The sequence below is a fragment of the Pituophis catenifer genome, unplaced genomic scaffold (assembly GCF_029215685.1).
Source record: "Pituophis catenifer annectens isolate HBS135680 unplaced genomic scaffold, rPitCat1.0.hap2 SCAF_2, whole genome shotgun sequence".
NCBI lineage: Eukaryota > Metazoa > Chordata > Lepidosauria > Squamata > Colubridae > Pituophis > Pituophis catenifer.
The window spans coordinates 71169816-71196103 of record NW_027256882.1 but is presented as its reverse complement, the minus strand read 5'-3'; positions in this window follow the sequence as shown (position 1 = coordinate 71196103).

Here is a 26288-nt window from a genome sequence, read left to right as displayed (position 1 = left end):
TTCTTTCTTTGTATGTTGTGTTCCTTTAAAGATGTTGGTTGTCTTATTTGTCTTCTCCAACAGTTCCCCTTTTATTGTGACAGTGGTATTATCTATGTAACAGAGCCATATTTTGGCTGTATGTGGAGGAGTGCTGTTATTTCTAGAGTTGATTCACTGTCTCAACTATGGATCCTGGCATGGATGTTCCTGTGATTGGTTTGTATATTAATCATCCTTAATATTAATAAACCTTGCTTTATTCTAAATTTTTAATTTTTACATACTATTTTTATATTTTAAGCTTCATTGTACATCCCTCTGTGAGGGAAATTGGTGGTTTAAAAATGTAATAAATAAATAAATAAATAAATAAATAAATAAATAAATAAATAAATAAATAAATAAATAAATAAATAAAATTTGTCCTTTGAATTGGAAATAAGTACTGAGGCAAAGCTCAATAGGTTCCATAAGCCTGAGTATTTCAATGTTTGGTCTGGTGGGTTGTGTAGTACTTCTGCAAAGGATTATTTTCCTAATTCTGGATCTATGGATGAGAAAAGATGCTGGAACATCAACTGAAACTATAATTTCACTTTCAATTGTTAGATCTTCTGGTAGTCTTGAATTGATAGTGTCTTGAGCTTGCCATCTATGAAGTATCCACAATTTTTGACAAATTCTTTGGCTAGATTGTAAAATTGTAACATTTATAATAGTTCTCACCCAAAGCCACCTTGATATGACAAGTGAATAAGGCAATGGTGAAATCCAAATTTTTTTACTACCGGTTCGGTGGACGTGGCTTGGTGGGTGTAGTGTGGCTTGGTGGGCGTGGCTTGGTGAGTGTGGCAGGGGAAGGATATTGCAAAATCTCCATTCCCACCCCACTCTGGGGCCAGCCAGAGGTGGTATTTGCTGGTTCTCCGAACTACTCAAAATTTCCGCTACCGGTTCTCCGAACTGCTCAAAATTTCTGCTACCAGTTCTCCAGAACCTGTCCGAACCTGCTGGATTTCATCCCTGGAATAAGGTGACAAATGCAAACAAGAAAGTAAGCAGCGGGATTAGTACTGTTGTGTGAGAAATCTCACATCCAGTGCCTTGCTTCCTTGCAAAGATATCCCAGTTCAGATCACCTGATATGCAACCCCATATGGCATCTCAGCTGTACGGTATATGCCCCTGGCTTCATGGAATCATTTAGTTGGCAATCAGAGTGATACAGTGTATAGCATAGCCTGACATTTTAATTTTAACTGAAAGTACCTCAAAAAGTGAGGGAACACAGTTCAAATTCTAAAAATAAGTTTTTCATAAACAGCAAGCCTGTATAATTCTATAGAAAACAGTTGGATGCTAATATGGTAAGTATACTCCTATAGTAAAGAAATGATGAACAGTAATTAATTTACTGAAGGTCATTACAGACTATATAAAAAAATAATAACTTCATTGAGACCGGAAAATTGAAAGCCCACATGTTCATTGCATTAATAGAACAGCAACACAAATATGCCAGCTTCCCAACATTACTTGTAAAATTAAGTTTACCTAAGAGCACACACTGACCTTCATAACTAGGCAGGGATTTGAATAACCTTAGGTGTCCCTGTTTCAAATTTGAGGCCATTTTGCTACATGTGAATTATCATAATTGTTTATGATAATTCACACAATTGCAGAAAATTGCTACTTCCAATATATCTAAGTGAATGTTGATGGTATAGCATCATATATTGAATGTGTTCTATTCAGTTATTTTAACTACTAAGATACCTCTTTAGCAGGCAGTGTAATTAAATAAGTAAATCACAACTCAAATTACTATGTTTACAGTCAGACATACACCATTGATAGAATGTCAAGTTAAATAGGACAAGCCGATCGCCTGAACTCAAGCCATGATATCCGTACAGTACTCTATTCAGATACTAGTACAAGGAAGGAAAAATGTTTTTGTTTTTTTGGCTAGGTTTTAATGCTGTGGGGTCCTTGGTACACTCTGAGCTTGGTTGTTTCTTACAGATGTTTCATTACCCAACTAAGTAACATCATCATCAGAATGCTGCCTTCTCACCCCTTTTAAATAATAATTATTAGCCCTTCATCTGCTAGCAGTCGGGAGCTGGGGGGAAGTCTGGGAAGAAACAGGCTGCCTGGTTTTTTTAGTGCAATTGCAAAAAATACCCAGTGTTACATGCATTGTCTGCTTGTACTTTTACACTGCTAACAAAGGACTTTGTGAATGCACAGATCTTTTTCTCATTAGCACAACAGGTGTAGGATGCTAGGAACAAGTCCAACTTTCAAGGAGTTTTTTCCCCCCAGCCTTGTCATTTGTTCCCTATGACTTGGAATGGGGGGATGGGCATTGAATAGGAAAGATTCAGTCTGTCAATCTCATGAACAACCTCTGTTCACAAAGGGCCTTCAGAAACAGAGGGCAAGGAGCTTTAATGGAGTGCTCAGGTTTCCTTCAGTGCTAGTTGCAGATAGAGTAGCCTGGTTGCAAACAAACTCTGGTCCCCAAAGATTGCTCAGATTTTCTTCTCATTTGTTATTTGATGTGTAAAATATAGCCAGGCTAATTCCTGCTTTGAGATATGACTTTCCAGCTTATGGGTTTCATAAAGAAGAGGCAGGATTATTAATGGCTATTTTCCAAGTCTTGGATAGCATATCCTACCGAGATTCCTCAGACAGAACAGCCATTAAGATGAACTTGTATGTAAGATGTAAAAATAATTGGACAAACCCTTTAAATATTATGATCGCATGGAGAGGAATGTGCTTAGAATAGTAGGTACATTCAACATCTTATGGATAGTTTTTAAATAAAGTTGTTGAACCTTATTTGAATACTGTGTTTCCTGTTTATTGAAATTACCGTGGAAACAAAATAATAATCATCTTGTGATTTCCCGTGCGGTAGTGCTGCTAAAATTTGACCACCACTTTCCTGATCTTTTTTTTTTTTTTTTTTAATTTTTTATTGTAAACAAACATACACATATAGACATAAACATTAAAACAAACTAGACATAAACTAACTATACAATGAAATCAAGTCGCATGACTTGAACTTTGAAAGTAGAGCTACTTCGGTAATTATATATCAATATATCTATATATATTATCTTTCATCTTGTATCAATGTTTATATAACGATATTTCCTGTTATTTACTTATTTTTGTTGTATTGGGTGGTAATCTCTTATTTCGTGTCTTTTTTATCTAACCATTTGTACCATTCTTGCCAAATTAAGTAAAAGTCTGTATCTTCTTTTCCTTGTATTTCTTTGGTCAATTTATCCATTTCTGCACATTCCATAATTTTTTGTATTATTTTTTCTTCTGGTGGCGTGTTTTCCAATTTCCACATTTGTGCGAAGACAATTCTAGCTGCAGTTAGGATATGTATTATCAAATATTGTGTCTCTTTTTTATAGTCCTTTGTCAGTATACCTAATAGATAAGTTTCTGGTCTGAGGGGTACTTTTTGGGCGGTAATTTCTTCCAGCTGACTTTGAATTGTTTTCCAAAATTTTTTGACTTTGGGGCATGACCACCACATGTGGTAGTAGGTCCCCTTCTGTATTTTACACTTCCAACAGTTCTGATTAGTATTGGGAAACATCCTTGCCAACCGTGCAGGGGGGAGATGCCACCTATAAAACATCTTGTACGTATTTTCTTTGTAGGGCACGGACATTGTCAGCTTAGTATTTACTTTCCATATTTTTTCCCAATTCTCTAGGTTAATATTATATCCAAAATTTTTGGCCCAAATAATCATATTTTCCTTCACCACTTCTTCTTCCAATTTGTATTTTAATAGATAGTTATATATTTTAGTTATTAATTTGTCATCTGATTGCATTATAATTTTATCTAATTCATTTCTTTCTTTTTGGATTCCAAATTTTTCCATATCACTTTTATATCTTGATTTTATCTGTAAATACGGCCACCAATCAATATCCGTGCCTTGTTGTCTCAGTTCCTCTCTTGTTTTCATATCTCCCTCTGTGTTCAACAATTCGTCATAGGTTTTCATCCTGTCTGTGTCCATTGTGTTCGGGTAGATTTGGGCCTCCATGGTTGATAGCCATCTTGGGATTTTGTCGTAGTGTTTTCTCCTTATTTCAGTCCAAATTTTTGCCAGTGCTCCTCTGATATAATGTCTCCTGAAGTGTTCATGTTGTCTGGGCTTTTCTTCCCATAGAAATGCGTGCCAACCTTTTGACAGGTCAAATCCTTCTAGTGCTAGTGTTCTTTTATCTTTAAGTGTCATCCAATCCTTAATCCAAGTTAAAGCTGTTGCAATGTAATAGGTTTGCCAATCTGGTAGTCCCAGACCACCCCTTTCTTTAGTGTCCTGCAAGTGTTTCAGTTTAATCCTGGCTCTTTTTCCATGCCATAAATACTTTAATATCATTTTGTCAAGGTCTTTGAAGTATGATTTTCCTGGGTTTATCGGTATTGTTCTAAATAGATATAGTATTTTTGGTAGAATTGTCATTTTAATTGAAGCAATTTTGCCTAGTAGTGATAATTTCAACTTACTCCATACCTCTAAGTCCTTCTGGATTTGTTTGGCCAATTTGATGTAATTGTCTTCTTTGAGGGATGATATCTTATTGGTGAGCCAGATTCCTAGATATTTTATTTTGGTTGTTGTTTGTATTCCTAATGTCTCTTCCAATTCTTTCTCCTGGGTTTTTGTCAAATTTTTGGTTAGTAGTTTTGTTTTTTGCCTATTAATTCTCAATCCTGCCACTTCGCCATATTGATCTATCTTCCTTAGTAAATTCAGTCCTGATTGTTTTGGTCGTTCTAAAATGAATACTACATCGTCTGCGAATGCTTGTAATTTATACTCCTGGTTTTTTGTTCTTAATCCTTTTATTTCATTGTCATTCCTGATTTCATTCAACAGTGGTTCCAATGCTAATATATATAATATAGGAGAGAGGGGACATCCTTGTCTCACTCCCTTAGATATTTTAAATTGGTCTGTTGTCTCTCCGTTTATCCATATTTTTGCAATTTGGTCTGAGTATATTGTTTTAATCATATTTAAAAATTTGTCGCCGGTTCCCATTTTTTCTAATTGTAGTATTAAGAATCCCCAGTTAAGATTGTCGAACGCCTTTTGTGCGTCAAGGAAGAGTAGAGCCATCTTTTCATTCGATTTTTGCTCATAATATTCCAGTATATTTATTATTGTTCTTGTGTTCTTATTAATTTGCCTGTTTGGAATGAATCCATTTTGATCAGGATGGATGTAATTCACGATAATTTTCTTCATTCTCTGGGCCATGATTGATGTAAATAGTTTATAGTCTACGTTTAGAAGTGATATAAGTCTGTAGTTTTTGGTTTGGGTGAGATCTGAGTCTTCTTTGGGTATCAGAGTGATGATTGTTTCAATCCATGATTTGGGAATTTTGGCTTCTAAGATTGCTTCATTTAGGACTTGTAATAAAATATCATCTATTGGCTGGTATTCAATTTTGTAAAATTCCGTTGGGATGCCGTCTGGACCTGGTGTTTTATTGTTGTTCAGCTTCTTCTTTGCTTCCATTAATTCTGACATCGATATTGGTTTGTTCAAGAGTTCTCTTTGAGTTTCCTTTATTTCTTGAATGTTTGATTTATTTATATATTCTTTCACTTTTTCCAATTGAATTTCTTCCTGTGCATATAGTTCCTGATAAAAATTTCTTACGATTCGCTTTTTTTCTTCGTCCATGTGCTGTAATTGCCCTTGTTCGTCTTGTAGTTGGTGTATTATTTTTTTTTCCTTTTCTTTCTTTAGTTTATAAGCCAACCAACGTCCTGTTTTATTTGCGAATTCAAATTGGTTTTGTTTTGCCATTTTGATTTTCCTAGCTATTTCTGTTGTTGTTATTAAATTTATTTCATGTTTGATGAGATTTATTTTCCCCTTGATCTCTTTCTTGTCAGGTCTGTTCTGTAATTCTGCTTCCTGTTTTCTGAGCTCCGTCAATAAATCGTTTCTTCTTTGCTGTTTCTCTCTGTTTTTCTTCGCCTTAAATGAGATTGTTAATCCTCTTATATATGCCTTTGTAGTGTCCCATAGGACTTGCAATGATGTTTGTTCCCTGTTATTTATTTGGAAAAATATCTCCATCTCTTTCTTTATCATCTCTATGTATTCTTTATCTTTAATGATCTCTCTATCCATCATCCATCGTCCCCTTTTTGGTTGGCCTTTCCAGACTATTGTTATAGGACTATGGTCCGCCCATATATTCGGTGTGATTTCAATTTCTTTTATATTTTCTCTTAATTCTGCGGTCATCCAGGCCATGTCTAGTCTGGACCAGGACTGATGGGGATTTGAATAATAAGTATACTGTTTTTTAGTTTTATTCAGTTCTCTCCAGGCATCTTTCAATTGTAACTCTTGAGTCATGTCCTTAAAAGAATCAGGTAGTGTCTTTTTCCTAGAGTTATTTTTTTTATTACTTTGGTAGTCATATTCCATATCAACGATTGCATTATAGTCCCCTATTATACATAGATGTTCGTAGTCTAATTCTTTAATTTTATCGTGTATCTTTTTAAAGTATTCTTTTTGGCTCCCATTCGGGGCATATATTGATATCAATAACATATTTCGGGTCTCCATCTTAATATCTATCATTAGTATCCTGCCATCTTCATCTGTGTAGATTTGTTTTGCCTGGATGTGGCTTTTAATGTATACTGCGATACCTCTTTTTTTTTGATCTGATAGTGAGGTGAATAGTGTTCCAAGTTTTCTGTTTTCTAGTAACTGTTGATGTTGTTTTTTGATATGTACTTCTTGTAGGTTGATAATATCTATGTCTAATTTTTGAAGTTTTCTGAAAGTGTGTGTTCTTTTGGTTGGTAGATTAAGGCCGTTTATATTAATTGAGATTAATTTCAACTCTCGTCCCATTTCCTTTAGTTTTTCTTTATTAGTTTAAGTTTACTTGTGTTTCTTGTTACCATATGCGTTTTCTCCCTAGCCCCTTCTCTCTCCATCTTCTCCCTTTCCCTAGGCTCCTTCTCTTCCTTCCCTTTTTTTGTTTCCCCCGTGGGGTATTCCTGGTTTACATTATCTGAATCACGTCTAGTTTCCTGTTCCTCTTCTGTTATAAAGTGAGTATCAAAGAATTCTTGTGCCTTCTCTATCGTATCGATTTTATATTTTTTGTCGTCCCAGGATATTAAGATTCCCTCTGGTACCAGCCAGCGGAACATTATTTTGTGTTGAATCAGTAGGGTTGTCAAAAAGTTGTAATTTTTTCTGTATTCTCTTATTCTTCTTGGAACTTGTTTTAAGGTTATTATTTCTTTCCCTTGGTAGCAGGGTTTTCCCTCTCTCATGGACATGTAGATCTCTTCTTTTACGGTTTTACGTGCGAATCTAACATGTATTTCTTTAGGTAGTTTGTTCCTACGAGCATAGTTCGTATGGACTCTATATATTTCGTCAATTTCCCTACTAATTTCGGTTTTTTCCTTTTGGGTAGCCTCTACTAATATATCTGTCATCAGGTCTCTTAGATCTTCTCCTTTTGTTTCTGCAATATTTTGAAATCGTAAGAAGAATGATGCTTTTTCTAATTCTAAATGGGTAATTGACTCTTCGAGTTCTCTAGTTGACTCCATTTGATTTTGTTCGATATTGTCCATCTTTTTCTCCGTTAGAATCATTTTGGCTTCCATGTTTTGGATTCGTTCTTCGTTTTTAACTATGTTTTGTTGTATTCTCTCAATCTTATCGTCCATTTTTTTAATATTATCATTTATTTGTCCTACTTCTGATTTCAATTCCTCATGGTTCTTTTTTGTTTCTTCGTGGTTATTTGCAATTGTTTCTTGGGTTTTGTTCATCCCCTCCTGAATCATAGCTAGTATAGACTGTATATTCTGTATGCTGTGTGCACTAGCAGCTTTTTCTTTGTCTGTCGTTAACATCGTGTCTATAGTTTTTTGTTGTGCGGGTGAAGATTGTGTAGGTATTGGGTTTGTTGTTAATTTTTTCCCTGATTTAGTTATTGTTAGTGAAGATGTTGCCATCGTTGTCTTTTGTATTAATTTTCCCCAAATTTTCATATACTAATTGATTGGGGGTGGGTGAAATATCGTTATATAAGGATCAGGATAATTAATTCGAAGGGGTTAGGGAGAAAAAGCAATATTTTAACAATTCATTCTTCTATTCTTATCCCTAAACAGTATAATGCAATTAATACTTAAATACTAAATAATCACAATACTTAAATTCACTTTAAAATTAAACAATCTCTATATAACCTTTCTATAATAGATCAATGGGATTAAAGTTCTCTATAAATCATCTAAAGTATTCTATTGAGTTGTATCACCGTTACCAATATATGCTACCTATATTAATTATTACAATTATTATTCCTTAATGATATCTATAACAATCTCTATGCAATGTCTATATTAATATCTAACTTTCTAGTCAATATGCAATATAATTCCACTTAATCAATATATTATTTTGCAATCTATATAGTTGTTTCAATAGGGTAGGAAATAGTAAGACAATAAGAGAAAAAAATAATAATAATAATAATAGTAATGTTAAATCAATTCCTTATTATGTATTATAATAATTTCAAATTGGATATTAATATTCTTTAAGCAAAGTTAAGTAAGTTTTAAAATAGATGAAATTTAGTAGTTTAATATTTAAAGTTCTCAAGTATATCACTCTCAAACCAATTGGGGTTGCTTCCTTCTCCTTTCCTTCTTCCTTCGTTCTTCAGTTCGCCCTCTTTTCACTCAGCTGTCCCAGTTCTGTTTCAATATCCTCTATTAAATCCATAAGTAAATCAAGTAAATCAATTGTTCCAATATTCCTGTGTAGCAGGTTGTATCTCCTTTGGCAACAGCGTCAATGTATCTAATGTCTCACTACACGTCTCATGTCTGTAGTTGAATTTACTATTGTCGCTGGATACAAAATGAAAGTTTCCTTCTCCAAATCCTCAGTCCGCCATTCGCTACTGTTCAGTTGGTTTCCTTCCGCTCACAACGATCTTAAAAAAGTCTCAGTTCTTTAGGTTTACTTTCTACAATCTTTCTCTTAAATAATCCTTTTTTCCTCTGTTAAGTCAAATTGTGTTGTTTTAAGGTTATAATCCACCGCTTACTTATAATCCTCTTTGTCTGTCACTCGTTCCTTTCGCCTGTCAGATCTGCGTTGTCATTGTGTGTATTGAGCTTCGCTCCGATCACTGTCTCTCGCCGCTTGCTTGACGATCTTGCCGCCGCTTTTTGGAGTACTATTCTCGCCAATGTATTTAGGTCCTTATGATTATACCTTTATATCTCAATCTACTTAGTCTTTACCGATGTTTCTCTTGAATCTTCGCTTCCACACTTATCGGTTGACAGCGCTCCGGCCAGCCAAAGTGGCTGGTTTTTTTCCTGGCTGGAATTAGGAGGGTTTCCTCTGAACCTTCAGGGTGATTGCTGTCGCCCCCAAGGTCCTAGAGAGTCCTCCTTTTTCTGTCGACCTCTCCGTGGTCGATAGTGCCAAAAACGGCTTCCAATCAAGAAAATTGAAGCTTCGGGGACGGAGCCTCATTCCCCTCGCTCCTTACACGCTGACGTCACCGCAGGAAGTGACCACCACTTTCCTGATCTTAGTGTCATACTTCTAAAAAGAATCAGCAATGGGTAGCACAACTTGGTAAGTGGGGAGAAGGAAGAAAAGAACAGGGAGAAAAGAGGTGGCAAAAGGAAGGATAAGAGGACAGAAATTAAGCAGTGGAGCACTGGGAGGGCTGACTCCCATCCTCAAAAAGCATCTTTCCCTGGACCACCTCAACACTGTGTTCAGCAACACTGTTGTTTCCATCACATGACAAGGGAGAAATGAAGGGAAAAAAAGGAATAAAATATTTAATAGAAACATCAACTTTAATAAAAAAAAAACCTCCTACCTAGCATATCATTGGACACTCTCATTGAGATCTACTGGAGTCTTTCACAGTTGCCTGACCACAGAGAAGGAATGAGAAAGACTCTTTCTCACAGGCACCTTAAGATACATACATCTTTCCAGTCCACGAATCAGCAGAAAAGCACTAAACTTCATTGCCGTTGCCTATTTTGCCAGAGGAGGATGGGGCTTTCTTTATAATTTTAATATAAAGGGAAACTTTAGGTAATATTTGCAGATTCCCCTGACTGCCTTTCTCCACCTACCCAGCACCACTGGAAGGAGAAACCCCAATTATTGTCTTTAAGGTGTGGAGGGGCAATTGGGCCATCATGGGAGGTTGCCTACAAGCTGCCCCAGTGCAAGTAACCTAAGGGGTGATGAGGTTCATTGGACAATCTCTTTCCCATTCATCCTATACCCCTCCACATTGCTTTTGACCTGTCTTCAGGCTAAAAGTGAAACAGACCAGATGATCTGTCCCCGTCCACACACACACACAAACACAGCCAGCCGAGGGTTAAGGAAACACTTTGGAACGCACCCAGTTTCTTTATCTCCCACTTGGCAGCGATAGACACACCGTCTGCCAAGTGCCTTTATTTTCACAGAAAAACAGAAAGACAAATACTCAGCTTCCAAATGTCCGACAACAATAAATCTTTCTCTCCGCAGTTCCGAACGAGGCTCTAGTGACTATCCAAGGTTAGTTTTGTTCGTCACAAGGATCACTGACCACTACCCTCTATTATATAATCTCTGGGGTGTGGTCCAGTGACTCAGTTCTAATCCCTAGCACGCCTTCTGAGCTGCTGCAATCGTTTATCACGCCTTCGGAGGCGTGCGTCCAGGAATGATGTTTCTCCGTCACTCTGATCCGAGCCACCTGTCTCCCTGCTAATCTCCTCTCCCTCGGCCGGCACCTGAGACAATGCCAGAGGGGAGGGGCCTGGAGAGGGAGGCCTGGCTGACTCCTCTTCCTCATGTTCGGAGCTTTCTTCCTCCGATGGGACAGGCTCAGAGGGCGGGGCCACAACACCAGACTCTCAGTTTTATTCCCACTCTCATATATTACAAGTTCGTAAGGGCTGTCTGGAATGGTGGTGCCTGCTTAAATTCCTTTTCCAAGCACAAGACTCACAGAGTCCATTTTATAAGGATTTGTTAAGGAAGGGATGAGGTCAGAATTTCAGCAACTGCAATATTTATCATAGGACTGACAATGTCTTCAATGTGTTAAGGCATTGTTTGAGAGAGCTGGTGCCCATGTAGGGAAGCTGGTTTGATGGACTGAAGCAGCAGTTTTCCAGGAAAAAGGGAGCACATTCCAGAAAGTGGGAGTGGGGGGGGATAAGAAGCAGCATAACCCTGAGATGGATAGGAGATAGACAAAGAAAGTTCAAACAGCCACTTCTTAGAATCTCCCAAGGAAAATCCACTAGGGTGAGAGTAGTAAGGGTTTAGTCTGGCAAGATTCTGTCTGTTGTGTGTAATAATAAAGAACTGAACTGGTTGAATTGCTCTTCATTGTTCTTGGCTTAGCCTGATAGTATTTTCCTTTTTTTCTTTTTTAACTGCTTTTCTATGAACCTACAAATTGGTGAATCTCTTCATTGATTAAAAAAAAAAAAAAAGATGAGCTGTCTCTTGAATCCTCATCAGTCTTGAGGACTAACCATTACAGTACTGTATGTGGCTGTGGCTGGCAGCATCCAAAAGTAGCAAATGGAGCATGCAAAATGTGTAATAGTAGGCAAAATACCTCTCCCACAAAGTGAGAGCCAAAAAAATAGATGTAAGAATTCTTTTGTCAACAGAAGCAGTTAATAGCAATAGCACTTAGACTTATATACTTTACTTTGCATCTTGCCCTAAGCCATTTGCAGAGTCAGCCTATTGCCCCCAACAATCTCATTTTACTGATCTTGGGAGGATGGAAAGCTGAGTCAACCTTGAGCCAGTCAAAACTGAACTGCTGGCAGTTGGCAGAGTTAGCCTGTAATGCTGCTTTCTAACCGCTGCACCACCATGGCTAAGGAATTGGAATGCATTTATTTGGGACAGAATAATCAACACAGAGTTGGCAGAATCCAGCTGTCTTTCTTATTTTAAATCATCTGTCTATGCAGGACTAGGGCTCTTTTAAAAAATACAGATTTAGCCCTCTGTGTGAATCAGAGGTTTGGTCTCTCCAGCAGTCCAAGCCAAAATTTCTGTGGAAGACAATTCCCAGCAGCTAGCAGAATGGGGGCATGTCTGAAATACTTCAAGTAGCCAAAAACAGCTGGACAGATTCCAGCCCCTGACCACATGGCCACCCACATTGCCAATGAGGAAATGCACATCATTGATATGGCAAGGCTTGTGTTGAGAAGGGAAGGAAAACATTACTTTAAAACAGGAATAATTAAGAATGAATTTATACTGCATGTTTGACTAGGGATAAAATGAAGATGATGGGGATTTGGATTTGGTCTTTTCAAGTGTTTAGTGGACATTTTCATGAGTGGAATAATTCCAGATTTTGAGAAGCTACAATTGGTAACCAAGTACCATGCATTTAGGTATAGAGTTTCCTGCCTGAGCAAGGGGTTGAACTAAAAGACCTCCATTACTATTAATCTTCCCATCGTTCCTATCACCCATCTCCTCCCACTTATGACTGTATGACTGTAACCTTGTTGCTGGTATCCTTAAGATTTATATTGACTGTTTCCCTATGACTATCATTAAGTGTTGTACCTTATGATTCTTTACGAATGTATCTTTTCTTTTAAGTACACCGAGAGCGTATGCACCAAGACAAATTCCTTGTGTGTCCAATCACACTTGGCCAATAAAGAATTCTATTTTATTCTATTCTATTTGTAAGTATCAACTCTTTTCTCATCATAAGTTTATACATCAGCTGCTCAATTTCTGTTCTAGAAATAAAGCTTTTTCTCATTATGATGCCAAGGCAGATCCCAGCAATGGAATTTTAGTCATTTGCACTGAAAAATGACTAAATGAGGACCAGGATTGTGGGGGCAATAAGCTGACTTTGTATAAAAAAAGAACACCGCTTAGGGGGGCCCGAAAGCCCTACTAAGCAGGTATATACAAAAGTATAAAGGCTATTGCTTAATGCATTGTAAGCCGCCCTGAGTCTCCGGAGAAGGGCGGCATATAAATCGAACTAATAAATAAAATAATAAATGAATAAATAAATAAAAGCCCACCTTCCCAGCCAGGGAACAAGGGAAGACAAGGATGTAAGAATTTGACCTCAGCTTGCTAGGTTTGTAGTGTCCAACTTTCCAGTTTCTCACTAATCCGTCTTTCCTAGCAAAGTAGAAAATGGGAGATGGCAAGAATTGTTGTTTTCTTTGGTTTTTATAAATGACACTTTTATATAACATGACCAAAGAAAACAAAGGTTTGTGGCTCTTGTTTCTGTCTTACTAGGAAGAACCACGGGAAACATATGGCACCAGTTTCCAAGGACAGCAAGCAGGACTTCCTCTGCAACCAGCCAACTCCCACTGCAACCAGGGTCCTTCTGGCTACACATTGATGTAACGTATATGAAAGTCCCTTCTTACAGAATTATATGCATGCCTTGTACAAATGTACCTTGATTTCTTTAACGGTGGTGATGCCTTATGGTTTTTGAGCCTCCAGGTTTCCTTTGTATGCCATCTTCCTATGGCTTTGATGCTTCATGTGTGATTCATCACATTTAATTGTTCTACTGTGTTTCCCTGAAAATAAGACAGGGTCTTATTTTCTTTTGACCCCCCCCCCCCCAATAAGGGCTTGGCCTTATTATTGGGGGGTCTTATTATTTTGGGGGTACAGGAGGCAGTGAGCATGGGACTGGATGTCCTGTCGCTGCCATCGCCTCCCCTCCCTGTTCTTCACGCCAGCCAAGCAGCCCAACACGTCCCACCCCACCCCAATGGCAACAGCTGCTTCCCTTCCCCGCTGTCTCTTTATCAAGAGGGGTGGCAAGTGGGGCGGGGGAGAAGCGATACGCATGGAGCAAGACGGGGCTCCCCTTCCCGGGCATGACAGGGCTCCTGCACCTCGCTTAGCCACCCCCCCTTCTCCCCCCCTTGCTGGGCATGACAGGGCTCCTGCCCCTCGCTTAGCCACCCATCTCCTTTAGGGATGCAATTTGAGGGTGGCAGATAGGTGGGTGAGAAGCGGGACGCACATCTTACCTTTCCAGTTCTTCCTCGCCATTGTGTCCAGGGAAACATGCTGTAAAAGAAAGCCTTCTCATGAGTTCAATCAAACTTCTTGAACTCGCAAGGTTTTCTTTTACAGCGTGTTTCCCTGGACACAACGGTGAGGAAAGCGATGGAGCTTGAAAGGTAAGATGCGCGTCTTGTGGCCCAACACATCCCAACCCACCCCAATGGCAACAGCAGCCTGGCTGCTTCCCTTCCCCACCGTCTTTTTATCAAGGGGTGGGGGAGCAGCAAGATGCGTGGAGCGAGACGTGGCTCCCCTTGCCTTCTCGCAAGTTCAATCAAACCTCTCGAACAATGTACAAACAGTCTTCCTTGCTTAAATTGCCAAAGTGTGCCATAATGTTTGGATTTAGGGGGGTGGGGTTATGTTGAATTTTAATGGTGTAAACGAATCAGAGTCACCGTGTGTGAGTTGGGCAGCCACATAAATGTGTTTAACAAATAAATTTCCAGTTTAAGTTGTCATTCTCAGGCAGTCAATGTGTCCAGCATTCTGAACAATTTGTATTAATTCTCTCTGCTTTCAGATTGATGTGCCATGTAAAAAAGGCTTAGGTGTCCATTTTCATCTTATGTATGCTAACTTCAAGTAATAAAAATAATGTGGAACAGAAAGAAAATTCTCCTTACTGTTTCTAATCTAAAATCCACCAATCAAGCTAGAAGAGATTTATATTCATTATTCAGAGAATAGATGATCTGGCAGAGAGAATGAAAGATGCCCACAGGTAGAAGGGACATGCCAAAGCCCAGTGAAGGGGCAGGCCTGGAGAGAGATAGATGATCCTTCCATCACTACAGTTCCAACATCTTAATATACAGCATGTCCTGATTAAAATTCCTAATTAAAGAAAGAGAACTAGCCAGCAAAACTAATGCTGTAAATTAGCAAGCTTTATGTACCAACTGAAGAAGTCTTTGTTGCTTTTCAAAGAGCATGCTGTGTTAGCATTTGAAGTAAATGATTCTGGACAAAGCTACTGTGCCTCCCACTCCTGGTACCCATTTCAGTAATATGAGACAGATAGTTCTTTCCGAACAAATCTCTTTTGTCAGAGGGCAAGGTATCTCATAAAGCCTCCTCTTTCAGGCTGCCTAAAAACAACTCAACCACACATCAAATCAATCAGGAACAAAACCTGGATACCAGACATATTGCCCTCACTTCTAGCTTTCACTGGCTAACCATTAGTTGTGTGTGTGTGTGTGTGTGTGTGTGTGTGTGTGTGTGATTTATTATACAGATTTTTCCACTCTCCCATTGCCCCACATTTTTGACCAGGAATGAGTTCATGATAACAATTATCCCAATATCACACACCACACACACACTTTCTCAGAGTGACATTTATGTCTTCAAATGCAACAATTAAGTCAGATTTCTAGAAATTGTGACTTTATATTGGAGCTACTTCATAGTGCCTGCTCCTGCTTGGCTTTTTCTAGAAAGGAGCAATTAAACACATTATGTTTGCTCAAACTGCAGTTCACTTAAACTGTAGGAGATGGCCAAGCTGAGCCCGAGGTAGGAGTCAAACACATAATCAGTCATGAGTCCCTTTGCTCTTGCAAGAGATCTAAGTCCTTCCCACCTTGAATGCCTTCTTAATTCCCATTTATTTCCCTTGACCGCTAGTAGTTCAGATTTTGTAGAGAGGTTAAGCTTGCAATAAATCTTTATACTCATTTGAACTGCCCGAATCTCCTGATTTCTCCAGCATTTGACATAGACATGGATAAGAAATTCTGGTTTGTTTCTCTTTTAATAAACCAATTTGAGAGAAATTTCATACATTCAAGGTCTTCCTTTTTTCATTTTGAAGTTTGTCAGTGGTTCCCAGTGTTCCCAGAACATAGGCAAATATTATTGATTCAATACAGTTACCTCATTAATACATAGATTTGTTATTAATTTTTGCTGGATTTTTTTGAATATAAGTGTTATGATAGGAAATCATACTGCAAAGATTTTCCCTAAATCGACAACTGGGATCACAAAATGTGATCTTCCAAAGACTGAACATTATTTTTAAGATACCCTTTGAGAGAGATGGGTGATTCAGAAATGCAATATATTTCTGCAATATATATATGTGTGTGTGTGTGTTAATGACATTGTAATATCACTATATTAAATAAATAATAGGGGCCAATGCACCAATGTTTATATTGTTAAAAATAATCAATATTCATATTGATTCATATTGATATAAATATTGGAGTCTGATGACGTGCTTCAGCTTTCATTACATGCCCTCTATCCACTTATTTGAAAGAATAGTTGCCATTATTTGCTTTATGAATAGAAACATTTCTTCTCCTTCATTTCAAACTTGCACTCAAGCATTTCATGCAAATAATACCAAACACTTAAGATGGTGCCTCCAAGAGAAAGAATATAACACCTAGAGTTTCTAATGTACAGGATTAATATTACAGTACTCAGTTTAATCCATTCTTTTGTAAAAACAGACTCTTCAATGTTTTTTAATTGTATTGTAGGAAAGAGAGAAACAGAGAAATATGGACATGATGACATGAGCTCCATTTCTCTCAAAAATGGGTAAATGCGTTGCTCAGTATAATCCCCAGGACATAGCTCCCCATCTAACTAGGCAAATATCAACTGTGCTTTACATTCAGAACTTCTTCATTTATGGCTCGTGCTCAAGGAATAGAAATATTGGCAAAGGGGGAAAAATAATCCTAGATTATGCATTAAATGGGAACTTCAGGAACAGTTAGTATTTGCATCATAACTTGCTATTAGAATAATTTTTAAAATAACATTTTCCATTTCAAAAGAGAGAAAAACTTTAGCAATCATCATGAACAAAAACAATAGAATAAGGACAAGCCCCTTATTCTCTTATTTTTTTCACTATAAATTCACAAATGTATGGTCATAGCATGGCATCTACAGTTGGAACAAGGGGACAAATGACAAAATGTGTATCATGGTGTTGGCAGTGTAAACTCCATTCATTTTGTAATTGCATGTAACATCCAAGTAGTGTGAATACCCATGGTCATAATATAAAGTGAGTTCTATTTATAGAACTCTATAAACCTAGTGAAAATTGGTCAAGAGGAAGATTTTTAAACATGTTCAGAACCATTATTGTCACAGGCTGCCCAGAGCTATTGAGTGTCAGGTAGTGTGCAACTGTAAATAAATCTATATACTACTAAAACTCACCTGGTTGATTGTTTGTAACTTTCAATTGAGAAAAAAGTTGCATCATAGGGCAACAATTTTTGAATCATTTACCTTAAATGGACTAATTTACAGAAAATCATCCAAAATCCTGGATCCTTGATTCCCACAGGATTGAAGTTTGGCAAAGTTGTGGTCGCTTAGTGCTGTCCACATTGCCATGTCACCACAGTCAGCCGTGGTCATGTGATCATCATTTCGAACACTCCCTGCCAGCTTGATACAAGGAAAGTCAGTGGGGAAGCTATCGGGAAGTTGGTAGTTATTTTATTTTATTTTTAATTTTATTGTACTTATATTGCTCCTCTTTTGCCCACCCATGATCATTCTATTTCTCTGTTTAGGTCAGGAAATATCTCTGAAATGATGACCAACAGGTAATGGGGTTGTCTATTATTATTAAACAATAATACATATGGCATTAAACACAGTAAAGAGGTTAACAGTGGATTCACTTCAGCATGCCCCATCGGAAATGGAGAAATAGTGAAAACTTCTCCATCGGTTTGAGGCTTCTTCCTAATGCAGGGGTCTGCAACCTTAAACACTCAAAGAGCCATTTGGACCCATTTCCCACAGAAAAGAAAACATCGGGAGCCACAAAACCTGGGTGGGCGTGGCCAACTCGATGTCACTCACTTCCACAAGTCACATGACCCCCCCCCCCAGCCACGCCTACCCAGCCGGTCATTAGGGCAGAGAACCAGTTGTTAAAAACACCAGAAACCACAAAATCCTTTTGACATATCTCTCTCTCCCCTCCCTCCCCCCTCCCTCTCTCTATATCTCTCTGTCTCTGCCCTGGCCGCTTCTCCCATCCCCCGCCATAGCCCTTCTCAGCCCAGGAGTGACTGGAAGAGGAGGACGAGGGGCAGGGCCAGCCAGTGGTGCGATCATCTGACAGGGAGCCACAGCAGAGGGCCCAAAGAGCCGCATGCTGCTCCGGAGCCACAGGTTGCTGACCCCTGTCCTAATGTATAATGCTTGCAACAACATTATTTTTTGTATTTGGTTCTGCTTACGTTTTGAGGAAAAAAACTTGTTTTTTTGTTTGCTTGCATTTGACAACCATATATGCACAGTGCATATTTCTGCATTGAGTAACTCACCTGAAAAGAAAAAGATGGGGGAATACATGCAACGTTCTGTTACAACTCATGAACTCTAATTTTCCTTTAGCAAAGATGACTATAAACATATCTGTCAGCATTCTTCTTATCTCCTGTATAGTTCCCAGTCTTTGATTTTCCTTCAGCCCCAGCAAGAATTACAAGAATAGAATTTTTCCTTGCTCTTTTATTGGCCCATTACTGTAGATCCATTGTTTAGGGGCAAGTTCTTTGACATTTCCTTGTCCCCAATCTACATTTTTCTGGCACTGTGTGGGGATACCAAAAAAACTTTCTGTACAGGATTGGAATTGATTGGCAGTTCTTGCCTAGAGATTCCAAATTTGCCTCTCTTCTGCTTGACAGAACATGGATACCTGCTCTGTTCGAGAGTAGGATAAACTCCCACAAATGTGGGCATTTTCCTTGTGTTGCTGGGATCTGTTTATTACACCTCAGAATTTAATTCTTGGAGTAGCGATTTCATTATCTGTTGATTGTATGGGAGGGAGAAACATTTACTGTAAATAAGTAAGTAAGTAAGTAAGTAAGTAAGTAAGTAAGTAAGTAAGTAAGTAAGTGTTTATTTGGATGGTTGCTACCCAAATGTAGCACTCATTCCATATTCCACATGGAAAAGAACATGAAAATGAGAATCCCAATTACCCTCCACCTTAGAACAACCAAGCCCCCATGATTGTTTTATATATATTAAGGAGTTTGCTCCATAGAAGAGTTTTTTTATGCGAATAAATTAATTGTGATTGGAGGGACAAGATTTCATCATTTATTTGTTTTGTTCTTTTAGATGGGGAAGGTCCAAAAAGCTAGACAACAATGTACTGGAGGAAGGAACAATTTAACATAAATAAATCAGTTACACATTTTGAAAGCAAGGAGGAGGGTGTGATTTTTCTTGTATTTAATTTGAGAGGTTGGTGGGTAAGAGGAACCACTTTTTAATAAGGTGGAGGAAGGTGGGGGTTTTTTTTGCAGTGGGTGTACAAGAACAAAATGCAATAATAAGATAACTGAATGCAGCACCAGTTTCCGTATGGCATATTTTCTCTCTGACTCCCAAGTTTTTGGAGCTAACAATGCACCTGTGACAAATACGCTGTACACATATTCAGGCTTGGAAAAATTAAAAAGCAAGAAGGTAAGCAGTTGAGACATGCTAGAACAGCACATTTTGAAATATTCAATTTTCCTAAGTTTGGAGAACATTTTGGAACCCAAAGTGTGTAGCTCTGTGCTCAGAACCCTTCAAATAGCCACTTCAGTTCATACACCCCCTTCTGAATGGCTTTAAGAGTGACAATTAGGAGTCTGCTCTCATACCACTGTCAGTGATAACCAACACCTGAGCACTCCAGCCTTTCCTTTTCCCTCACAAGTACAACCCAAGACTTGGGTTTTGTTACGAACGCAGTGCCGCCCCCCCTGCCCCCCCCCCCCGGCACCATGTTAATCACATCTTGTTTTCCAAGTGCAATTGTGGTGGCTCAGATATGGAAGAGGCATCTTGCCTGGGCAGAAGGGAACTGCCACATCCTATCCTTTGATCTAACTGTATTACACTTTCAGCTGATAAAGAGAACAATTTGTCCCTTGAGGATCTTGAAGGGATCCTAGATGAGGAAGCAACTCTGCTAACAGACTTGCTGTTGAATATTTAAACTAAGGGAGCTGGGCATAAAAGGTCACAAAATGGTAAGATTTGGATTTCCTTTCCATCCCGATGCTTCACTGGTAAAACTGTGGCAAAACAAACACAGTTCCTGGCTGTGTTGTTAAAAGTCCCATTCTATTTGCTGCAAATTACTCAGTGTTACAAACACAACTGCAGCTCCAGCTTAAACTTGACTACCATGATTGCCATCAACCAGCTGGGACAAAGAGAGCTGGCAACCGAACTCTTTGGGATCAAGCTCTAAATGAAGCCAAAATAAATTCCACCAGAAGGGAGAAACTCCCTTCCTAGAAGTCTATGAAGATTCTCAGTCATCCAAGTCATGGTTGTCACAAAGGTGATTTTTTTTTCCAAGTGACAACTGGACTTTCTGGTTTTTCTTTGAAGACGTTTCGCTTCTCATCCAAGAAGCTTCTTCAACTCTGACTGGGTGGTGGGAATGGAAGGATTTATACTCCTTGCAGGCAGCTGGTCATTTGCATTCTTTTAAAGAGTTGTGGAGGGCAACACAAAAAATACCATTAAAACCAGAAATATACTTATTAGGTATATTTACACGTAACTATGAAAAAGAAACAATATATTTAATTACACACATTCTGACTGCAGCAAGGATTATGTATGCACAACATTGGAAACTGGCAGAAGTCCCAACACAAGACAAAATAATATCCAAAGTTATGGAATGTGCCGAGATGGACAAACTCACCAAGGAAACCCAAGAAAAGGAAGAATCTGACTACTATCTGGTTTGGCAAAAGTGGTATCAATGGCTGGAGACAAGGAACACCAAACAAAAGAGGATCCTAAAAGAGTGAAACAAAATTCTGTACCAAATGAGACATAACAACGAATAACTAAATTTTAATTAAAAATAATATCGTTATATAAGGCGAGAGGAGGATGTATATAGAGAGGAATATAGGTCACCGATGTCGTAAGAAATCAGACATTACACTTAAATGTTTTTAAAGTTGTGTATTGTTTTATGTGTACTTGTATGTGTATGTGTACTTTGTGTGAATAAAAGTTTTAAAAAAAATAGTTGAGTATTAGTAGAGATTAGTAGAATAGTAGAGTTGTTGAGGGCACTTGGAGGTCTGTCTGTGCCCTCAGGGTCACCCTACCCGACCCCATTCAACAGGCACCTTCTGCAACCAAGATGCTGCATTAAGCCCTGGATATCGGCATCAATTTCTCATTTTCTGGCTTTGCTTAGTGTCTGCTTCAAACCTTTTACTTTTGCAGTAATTACGGGTATTGTCTCCTGCAGCAGATGCTAGCGGTACGACATGTTCCACAACATTTAATCCTTTCCCTTGCTGCCATTCTGGAGCTTCACGGCTTAATGAAACAGAGTCAGTAGATCACAATATGACCCTGTTAATATTTTTAATGCCATTTTTACAAATTACACCATAATGCACCGATTACCAGGATGAAAGCAAAATCTCAGCTGCGTCTGTCTGGAGCCCAAATAAAAGAACATTTGAACATCTGTTCATTCTACAAATGTCTTTAAAAGCTTTGATTTTCTTGTAATCATTTGGTTCCACCATTTCACTTATTTTCTGAATGTATATCCAACAGCCTCAGGACAGTAGCCAGAGATCAGGGTAATAGTACATTATAATCAAAGTTCCTGGGTGCACTTCTGTTTTTCTTTCAGAATTAACTACTGTAGATGGGGGCAGGGGGGCTTGGGGGGGAAGAGAGAAACGGCTTCCTCTCCTTTATTAATTCAGAGTTCATAGTGAAATACTGAAAGAATTCAAAAGCAAAGCTGTCTTTTTAAGGTAATTTAATGTATACTGTTTGTCTAGAACTATTCCTGTTGCCCACAGTCCATTCTAAATGAGATTAGGTAGGGAGACACTACAAATAATAAATTGAAATATACCTAAAATGCCTTCTTTCCAGAAGTTTGCACCATAGTACCAAATATGGCGTTTTAAACATTGTCAGTTACAGGGTCTTCATTCGTATTGGGAGAAAAGTTTCCAACAGAGCCAAACAAAGCAGCGATTATTAAATCCCAGACCATCTAGAAGAGCAAAGGAGTGTGATGAAAGCAAGAAAGAAAAGTAAGGGAAATAGAAAAAAAGGTTTTGTACCTTCAGCACAAAATGATCTTGAACATCACATGCTATAAAATGAGAGGAAGCAAACCTGAATTAACTGTTTTAACCTGCATTCATATGCATAGTTAAATAAAAACATTTGACTTCCTGAGGCCAACTCACCACAGGGCAACTCGCTATGGGACAAGAGTTACACTAATATTAAAGAAATGGTGGAATAGAATAATTAAACTTGACTGAAAAAATACAACTTTTGTAATAGAGTTGTCGAAGTCTGGAATGTTCTACCTGATTCAGTTGTCTCAGCTACAAATTTTCACAGTTTTAGTCACAAATTGACTTCCGTGGACCTCACTTCATATTTCAGAACAGAACAGAAAAGAATAACAGAGGTCTGTTATTCAGAACAGAGAGTGTGCATAAGTGCACTAATGTGCCTATCGTCCTTGTCATTGTATTTTTATATTATTCCTATTTTTGTTTCTGTTTGACAAATTATAATAAATAAAAAATAAATAAAACTTTAAAAAGGATGCCAAAGGAAGGACAAAATGAAACGTGAATGACAAAATTAAAATATTTTTCAAAAGAGCCTTGGTAGTACAAGGGTTTAAGGCACCCTGTTATTAAGCTGCTTAAGACCAGCTGCCTGCAATTACTGCAGGGTTCGAATCTCGCCAAGGCTCAAGGTTGACTCAGCCTTCCATCCTTTCTAAGGTAGGTGAAATGAGGACCCAGTTTGTGGGGGCAATAAGCTGACTTTGTATAAATATACAAAAGGATGAAGGCTATTGCTGAGCACATTGTAAGCCGCCCTGAGTCTTCGGAGAAGGGCGGCATATAAATCAAATTAAAATAAAATAAATAAATAAATAAAAAAAAATATTTTAAATAATTAAATTGAATTATTGGTTTGTTGCGCAGCAAACTGTCCATGGAGAGTTGGCCATGTCGATTTTTCCCGTGGTAAGTTGGCAGCGGCGAATTGGCCGTGACAGCTTGACCATGGCAAGTTGGCCATGGTGAGTTGGCTGTGGTGAGTTGTCCCATTCTGCTTTTGTTATGTGTGAGCATCCATTCATGTTCGGAAATGTTTGGTACATTTTCTCTAGAACTGGTCCACTTTTAAACATATATAAAAGTGAGAGGAATGTAACTTTAGACCTTTTGGACTTTGAAAGCAAATATAGCAGTAAGAAAAGAAGTGGCATGCAAAACAATTTAACTTTCTTGATGGAGTAGCTGAATACCTTTGTAGGCCCAATCCAACAACTGGAGAGAAACTGAGAGGTCTCAGGAAAGGGTTAGCTGTTTTGAAACCAGAGGCTTTTCTTTTGGGACTGACTGATAAAAAATTGGAAAAAAATTCATGTTTTTTTGGGGGGGGGGAAACAAGATTACTTCAGCAAAATTATTGCAGGCACAATGATGGAAAGATTCAGCATTACCTATAATAGAGGAATGGATGGTGAAAATTATGGACAAAATGAGATCATTGAACAGAGAAAAGACATTATCTAAAGTTCCTCTAATGCAACGTTCTGCAATTTAATTGCTCAGTGGTTTTTTTTTTCAGCACTCTGCTTATGTTCAAGAGCACATCTTTTAGCAAGAGCTCCTGCTTAATTCAAATCTCCAACATTTATAAACAATTGCAACTAATGGATTCATATCTACTTAGCTGAATGGTGAACAGTAAATGAAAAAAACAGCCTACTTTTATATTTTTATGTGGTTTGTTTTTCAGGGCCCTGAATGGCAAATCAAGCACCTATTATTGAGATTTTTACTGAAAATTTACCATTTCATATTGTCATTTTTGTATAAATGTTATGGATGAACATACATGTGTCAGATCTTCTCTCTCCTACACTTGAAGGGGCTGCTAAGCAGGAATCCAAATTAAAGCTTCCTGACAGTCTCCATTTGAGCACATTCCAGGAAGAGCAGTCCACCATCTCTCTCAGCAATTCTGTAATCGTTTTTCTATTATTCGTACATTGGAAGCACTGTAAAACATACTAGGCAAATAAATTGCAAATAATAACTGAGACTGTAGTAGGGAGATTACAGTTTTAATGAAACACTGGGGGTCAGTAGAGTGTAACACACTAATTATAAGTAAAGGCTGGATGTCCAGAGTTCACATTCAGATCAGCTCATTTATGTTGCACAGTTTATGCTACTATTTATTTTGGAATCTGTACCTGGAATACTTGATTCTCTTCAGTTCCTTCTATCCTTATTTTATAATTGCCAGGTAGGTTAGCAACTATTTTCCACAACTAGGCTACAATTGGATAAGGGTTTCCATGGTCAGAGACTTACATTAGGTGGGCTGGAGATTTAAACTATTGTTGCCCCAGAACATGTTTTAAAATATATACTTTACCGCCCACTAACATGTGTTCTCTGAGCAACATATAATGAAATACTGTATAAGTAGTCTTCAACTTACAACAGGTTATTTAGTGATTATTCAAATTACAACGGCACTGAAAAAAGTGACTTATGACTATTTTCACACCTATGACTCTCCATGGGTCACATGATCGAAAGCCAGATGCTTGGAGACTAACTCATATTTATGACGGTTGCAGTGCCCTAGGGACATGTAATCACTTTTTGCGATCGTCTGACAGACAAAGTCAATGGGGAAGCCAGATTCGCTTAACAACCACGTTACTAACTTAACAATTGCAGTGATTCACTTAAGAACTGTGGGAACAAAGGTCATAAAATGGGGGAAAACTCACTTAATAACTCTCTTGCTTAGCAACAATAATTTTGGGCTCATTTGTGGTCATAAATCAAGGACAACTTTTTTATGATTTAATATGTAAATAAAGATACTGCCATGGGAAAAAAAAGGTTGCAGGTATTATTGACAATACATGCACATGCTCACTTCTCTATGCTCATGGATATGCATGTATGAAAACTCTATTACAAAGACTATTTATGCATTTTTGGGAAAAAAAGATTAGAAGTCGTGGGATGATGGAAATTATACTCTCATAATCCCATCTGGATCACCTGGTAAACAATGAAGATTGCTAGGAAAACTTCTGACATGAAAATAAAATGTCTATTTTCCTCTATAACCTTTTTTCCTGTGCATCTGAATAGCAGAAGTTACTCATTCAATAACTAAATGTTGAATTACTTATAGTTTATCCTGAAAGTAATCCTAGGAGTTGTAACTAAAGCTTCAGCAGAAAGCACCCAAGTTTATCACTCAAGCTCTAGGAAATGATTTAAAGGTGCTCACTGCTTTAAAGGAATCCAATCCAAGCTAAGTTAGATAGCAAATCTGTCATGCTATAAGGCTACTGTTACGTTCGAAGCGCGGGAAAAGAAGAGACGGACTCCAGAACCTTTTCTTATCGTTTAATCAGGTCATCACAGAATAAGAACTGCGGGCTCGGCAGCCGCAGCTCGACTTTTAAAGCCATTCAGCTTGCCAGCCGGCCACTGACAGCTATTCATTTTTCCCGCCGCGAATTTCACCCAATCCACGGCAGGCATGCAAATTCCTACATACATCCGTACGTAACACCCCTCCCTTCCTAGCTGAATGATTGTCCAATCGGTGACCTATGAAGGTGACATAGTCACGCAGGTAGGCGGGGCGCCGTATCATCCTACTGGGCCTGTGCAGCTCATTTTGTCCTGGGATTTCAGCTGGCTCGGTCGGCCCTACTGTTGCTCCGGCTGGCTGAGATGGAACCTCCTGGAACTCTTTGCTGCTCGTGGTGGTTTCTGGCCTCATGTCCCCGGCGGGCATGCAAATTCCTACGTCCGTCCGTATGTAACAGCTACAATAGGGAAATCCTTATTTCAAGATTTTTTTTCCTATAGAACTCCCTACCAAATCTTTCATCATGTACATCATGTACATCAATACTAGACAACACAGTATCAACAGTAGAGACCTTCACATTTCTAGGTTCTTTCATATCTCAAGACTTAAAATGGACGCCTAA